Source organism: Arachis duranensis, unplaced genomic scaffold (assembly GCF_000817695.3).
Source record: "Arachis duranensis cultivar V14167 unplaced genomic scaffold, aradu.V14167.gnm2.J7QH unplaced_Scaffold_354585, whole genome shotgun sequence".
Classification (NCBI taxonomy): domain Eukaryota; kingdom Viridiplantae; phylum Streptophyta; class Magnoliopsida; order Fabales; family Fabaceae; genus Arachis; species Arachis duranensis.
In genome coordinates, this window is record NW_026264911.1 from 457,941 (window position 1) to 464,962 (window position 7,022).

A 7,022-nucleotide genomic window follows, 5' to 3' on the forward strand; every position below is an offset into this window, starting at 1 on the left:
CTGTGAGAAGAATTTTGTGTGTAATTGAATGAACTGTGTGAGTGGTGAGATGAATTATATGGATGTGGGAAGGAATTTTGTGTTGAGGCATATCCAAGTGGTGAAGGGTTTTGATCTGGAAAGCTAGGAGGTGAGGTTGAATAATTAAAGGATGACAGCTCTTGATGAATGGGGTGTGAATAAGTGAAATTTCTTTGGTTTTGATCTTCCTAGGTACAACTTGAGTAGTGATCAAAGTCATCAAAATATGGACCATTTTGTGGCTCTGGGAAGCACCCCATTTCATGTTCTTGATATTCCCAACCACCATTATCATAATAACATGAATTATTTTGTGGTGGTGAAAAGTATCCCATGTAACTTGATTGACGAAAAGATGATCTATACTCTATTTTTCTTCAAAATACTCTATACCAAACAACAATGACCAAAATAAAAGAGATTTGGAATTCCCCTTGTCACAGATGAGGAAATTTCCAGTGAGGCAATATCACAAACAGTTAGTTAGCAAAAGAAAATAAAGAAACAAGAGAAAACGATGACAAAAGAAAAGTGTCTAATCTAGTAAATCAATCAACTAGTAGTTTGTTAATCACAATTAATCCCGACAATGGCGCCATAAACTTGATGCACGGAAACTTGTCTCTCAACAAATTTCCCTTCGGCAAGTATACCGAATTGTCGTCAAGTAAAAACTCACAATAGAGTGAGGTCGAATCCACAAGGATTAATGGATTAAGCAATCAATGGTTAATTGATTATCCTAGTTAGACGAATCATATTAGAGCGATATGTAACAAGGAAATGTAAATGGCATAAAAGTAAAGAAAGCAAAATAAAGTGCAGAAAAGTAAAATGACAAGAAAAGTAAACGTAAGAAATAAGATGAACATTGGGATCAAGAGATATTGCAATCCTCCGAATCAAGTTCATTCTCATCTCTTCCTCAATCAATGCATTCATTGATCTCCTTGGCAATCTTAGGTGATTGGATCCCAATTCCTTGGCAACCCAATCTCTCTAAGCTTGAACATTTGACCAATTCCTTGATTTAATTGCCCATGGGAAGAGATGATGTATGGTCACTGGTTATACCACATGTATTTCCATCCAAACCACAATTTGGTCCAACATGAGAAAGTAGGATTATATGTCACTATATCCATCCAAACCACAATTTGGTCCAACATGAGAAAGTATTTCAAGCGTGATCTCCTCATTCCTCTTTCAAGGTTCAGAGGAGATCCAATTATGGAGAGCTTCTCTTCCAATATAGCTAACCCAATGGATGAAGATCGAAAGCTCTCTAGTAAAATCAAGAGAAAAGAAAGAAGAAGAAGAATAAAAACTACAATTGATCCATTAAATGCAATAGAGCTCTCTAACTCAATGAAAAGAGTTAGTTGTTCATTGCTCTACTCAAACAGAAAAGAAAGAAAGTGCAAAAAAAATAAAGATGAATATTCAAATTGAAATTGAAACTTTAAAGTTCATAATTGAAAAGTACAAATTGAAATTAAACTACTACTAAGAAAAGAAAAAGAAGGAGAAGTGTGTGAAGGGAGGGTGTCCGAAGACCCCTCTTCAATCCCCAATTCAATCCTCCCTCCAATCCCATCTATCTGATGCCTTGAATGTAGAAACTAAGGCCTTTATATAGGCTCTCCTAAATTACAACTCAAATGAAATTGAAAGTAAATTACAATGAAATGAAAATTAACTATTCTAGATGCTTCTTGTGGCCTTGATTTCTTGACAATTGTTAGCTTGCTTCCTTGTGGTTGGGTGGTCCTTGAAAGAGAAGTGAATCAAGCTGAGGTCCAGGTGCCAATTATTAGTGCCACCGTTAGCCACACTAACGCTACAAGTGCGGCATTAGTGCTGAATTAGTGAGGCTAACGTCACACTTGCTACCCAGTTGGTGTTTTTGAGGCTTAAAAGATGCCTATTGTTTGTGCTCCAATTTCATACCCACTATAAATTATTATATATTGTTGGAAAGCTCTGAATGTTAGCTTTCTAACGCAACTAGAATCACCTCAATTGGACTTCTATAACTCAAGTTATGTGCTTTTGAAGTGGACAAGGTCGCTGCCATAGTCGCTGGCGTTATTGGAAAAGTTTAGCCACAATAATGTTAGCGTTCAGGGGATTAATATTGCCAGGTTATGAAGTTTAAACTTAGTGTCCATGACGTTAGGATTTTTGCTAGTAAAGAATTTTACAAAAATATAACCGCGTTGTGAGTATAGATTCTAAACCAACAGAAAATTCTTTCGTACAAACATTTTGGTTATCACAAGAAACAAAACCCAATAAATTTATAAACCAAAGTATTCAAACCTCAAGTCGTCTTCTCAAGGAATTGCAGGGAAGTATGATTTATTATTTGTTATGGAAAAATAGTGTTTGGGGTTTGTAAAAGGTTTTGGGCAAGAGAAATAGATTGCAAGAATTAATAAATTAATAACTAATAAAACTCTTGGCAATGAATGAAAACTGGAAGTCCTATCCCAGTTATCCTTATCAATTATGATGAGAATTGGATTTTTCTCCCACTAAGTTAACCTCTAACTATGAAGGTAAGTTAAGTGGATGGAATAAGTTTGGTCCTTCAGGTCCTAGTCTTTCCTTGGAAAAGGCTAGAGTAATTGGAACCCGAGTTAATTCTTGAAGAATTCCGATTTTCGGTCAACAATGAGTTTGACAACTCAGGAGTTACCAATTAATCAATTAAAGCCAAGAATATAAAAAGCTAAATAAAAATCATAGATCTGAAAATACCTCAAATTATATTTAAATTTAAATTTAAATCAAACATGGAAAGATTTATGAGTCAAATGGGCAATATAAGTAATTAACAGATAAAAGTATTAGAATATCTAAAAGTAGAAGAGAAACATGAATTAAATAACATTGAACCTGTGATGAAGAAGGAATATTCCTAATTTCTAAAAAATCCTAATCCTAATCCTAAGAGAGAGGAGGGAACCTCTCTCACTAAAAACTACATCTAAATCCTAAAAAGTGTGTATTTTTCTCCTCCTTTATGAATGGGTGGATCCTTCCATTTATAATCCTTCAATCTGTGTTCTCTGGGTTTGGATCTGGGCCAAAAAGGCCCGAAAATTGCTGAGGACAACTTCTGCAAATTCTGCAGATCGCGCACGTCACGCGTCCGCGTGGGTCACGCGGTCGCGTCATCTGGAGTGTTGCTCTTCCACGCGGTTGTGTCAGTCCTGTGCCCGCGTCAGTTGTACTTTGCGAGTCACGCGTTTGCCTCATCCATACGCTCGCGTCGATCCCTTTTTGTGCGAATCACGCGTCCGCGTTGTTCATGCGGACGAATCACTGCCAGTTTCTTCAAAAACTCCATTTTATGCTTTCCTTCCATTTTTGTATGTCTCCTTTCCATCCTTTAAATCATTCCTGCCTTAGAAGATTTGAAAATACTTAACACATAAAATATAGGTTTATCAACCTCCCCACACTTAAACAATAGCATGTTCTCATCCTAAATCCAAGAGAAAAGAGTGAAGGTGAAATGGTGGGATCTCATGCAATGCAATCTATCCTAGATGCAACTACCTAAATGAGTCCTGTAAATCTAGTTATCATTCCTATATATAAAGCTTTACATGTAGTTAAGTTAATTCACATTCTCAAGGAATCATATACGCATAGCCAACCTTAGATAATATTAAAGCAATTTTACAATTGAGATGGGTAAATAATATACTTTTCAAACTTGCAAGGCAATTAACAATAGAAGTAGAGATATATGGTGATGAGCCATTGAACCCTTACTGGATTTTGTGTTTATTCTCTAGTCACTTAGTGTTTATTGGGTTAATCACTCTATTCTTCTTTTTATTCTTACTTCCGATAACTTTGTTCTTCATCTAACCAATCAACAATCATAGAATATAGGCATACAAAAATCATGAGGTCTTTAATTAAGGTTGTAATGGGGTCAAGAAAAAGGTAAGGGTATATGTATAAGGCTAAGTGAGCTAATTAAGTGAATCCTTGAGTAGTCTAAGATCTCACCTAACATACATATTTTGTAGAGCAAAGCTTCTTTACCTATTTTCCCATATTTTTTCCACTTTTTATATTACATGCTCATATTTTAATTTTTATTTATTTTTATCCCATGTGCATTGCTTTTTGCATTTGGGGAAATTAATTATTATTATTATTATTATTTTATTTTTTTATTTATTTATTTTTTTATCCCCTTATTGAAATAATGCACATGGTAATTTAATTATTTTGATTTCACATGAGCATGCTTCCCAAATTTTTACATAACTTGTTTAATTTAATTTCCTACTTTTTCTAACATCCCATGTTCCCGTAAAATTCCCCACACTTAAATTATACACAATTTCTATCTTAAGCTAACCAAGGATTCAACTTGGGATTTTTATTTTGTTTTTCTGCTTAAGGCTAGTAATGTGGTTGTAAAACATAAGGGATTTAAAGGCTCAAGGGGGCTAACAAGGGTGATGTAGAAGGTAGGCTAATTTGGGACTGGTGAGCTAGAATCAAATAATGGCCTCAATCACTTTCCTGGTATGTATCTATATTCTATAATTGGACATACAGATTAAAACAAAGTAAATAACACCAGAATAAATAAGAAGGGCGGAACACACAAGAATGAAATATTATGGTTTAAATGTAACCATACAATTAAGCTCAAAACTCACAGGCTGTGTGTTCTCTAACTCAAAAATCATATATAACTTAAGTATGTCATGCAAGTAGAAATTAAGAGTTCCCATTATTCTCAATGTAAAATATATTGGATGGCTTTAAAGTTTTAGTGTTCCTCCTTGATGAAATGTTGTTAACTAACTAACATGTAATGCTATATATATAAGGTGTGGATTGTTTTTATTCTGTTAAAGTCTCTAGCTTACTTCCTTTTTCTTTTCAATCTAAGCTAAACTATCATATGCTAAAAGGGTAAACTATACTAATTAATCCACTTAATAAATAACTAGTAAACTAAGGTGCAAATCAAGCTAAAATATCCAAGATGTATACATATAGCTCAAAGTGCATAATGAAAAAAGTACAATAAAAAAACAAAAAGAGAAAAATGTGCAAAAATACAGAAAATGGACAAAATAAGAAGAGAGTTTGTAGTGGTTCACCAAAATAAATAGATGCCAGAGATGGCAGCCTCCCCACACTTAAATAATAGCATCGTCCTCGATGCACACTCAAGCATGGTGTGACGAAGTGTCATCTCCGGAAGGATGGGCTGCTGGTGTCTCGATGGTAGGCTGAGGGTCTACAGTCATGAGAGGATCAGATGAGTGGTCTGAGGCAGAGGGGGCTCTGTCCGTAGAGGAACCTCCGGATCTACAGTCTGCAGCTAGTGGTGCACCTCATGATGTGGTGCAGTGTGGCCGGGACCTCTCTGCTCAGCCTGGGTAGGTGGCTCCTCCTCGTGATCGCTCACCTCCTCCTCAGATGTGTCGGAGGGCGTGTCGGGCTCGGAGGGAATGTCACCACCAGAGCGGATCATCAGCTTGAAGTGCTCATAGCGTCGCTTGTGGCAACGCTCAGACCTCTCAAAAAGTCGCCTGGTGCGACGGTCAGATCGCTCAAACTGCTGCTGGTGATGGCGCTCCATCTGATCTAGGTAGTCAAAGAGGCGGTGCACCAAACGGTAGACGGGCTCAGGAGCAGGTGGGGGGCGCAGTAGGTGGTGCTGGGCCAGTGGAGGCAGAAGAGGTAGCTGAAGATGTGGCTGCCTCAGTAGTGTCACTGAGAAATGGAGGGCGGTAGCCGAAAGCCAGGAACTTCCGACTATGCGGGATGATCTTTCGGTACTTTGCTGCTGGGGGCCTTTCATCAACAGCCTCCCAAGGGACCTCAGCTTGGCGACCCAACTGAGTAATCAAGTAAGGAAAAGAGAGGGTGCCTCTAATATGGACCCTGGCCATGTAATGCCGGATGAAGCAACGTAGATAAAGGTCCTTACTTGTCATCACACACCAGATAAGGATAATCATGGCAGCTGGCACCTCCATCTCATGAGTACTCGGCATCACATAGTTGCTCAGAATCTGTTACCATAGCCGAGCCTCGTCATTCAGATATATAAGCCTGATTCCTTTGGGTACTAATGTGCTAGTTCCCATGACCTAAGGAACAGTAGGATCAAGAGTGATATCCTTCTTTACGGCATCCCAATCAAACCTCATAAATCTCATATCTTCCTCAGCTTTCTGGTAACCATCTTGTTGATCTGATTTAGGTGGAAGATGGAGGATTTCTTCAATTGCTTCCTCAGTAACCAGAATCTGTTTGCCTCTAAGCTGTACTGCATCCAGGGAAGAGAGAAAGTAGTTGCAGTAGAATTCTCTAACCCAGGATGAGTTGACCTCAGTTACGTTCCGTTCCAGGAAGAACCAGCCTCTCTGTTTGATCTGTTCTGAGGTGTACTGCTGGAGTTCTTCTGGAATTTTAAGGGTCCTTTCCATGTGTAGGTTCCTGGCGGTGGCAAAGGTTGGGTATTTCAACTCACAGTATTTGTTTGCAAATTTGACCGGGTCAGCTGAAGGTACCAACTGATCAGCCTTTTCCTGTGGGGTAAAGTTCTTCTCCCGCCATGAATCATCATGTAAGATGCCAAGGATGGAACCAGAGGATTCTCCTCTTTTCTGTTTGCCAGTGGTGACTTTGCTGGTGACTTTGCCCTTTCCCCTGCCTTGAGATTCAAACATCCTAAAAAGACAGAATTCCCAAGATATAATTGAGGAATAAAAGCAGAAAAACAAGTAGGCAAAGAACAAGGTAAGCAATAAGTGGCAAAGGATCAGTAAAATAATGAAATGAGTTAAGGAAATGGATATTTTGGATTGTGTTGGAGTTGAAAAGCTGAGATGAGAAATCACATTCCAAAATATGGTAGAAGTGGAAAGCTTGTTAATTTAGGAAAAACAATTATCATGCCATGAGTTAAATTAATTTAAAGAAGTAGTGAAAAGGGGAAGTGTGAA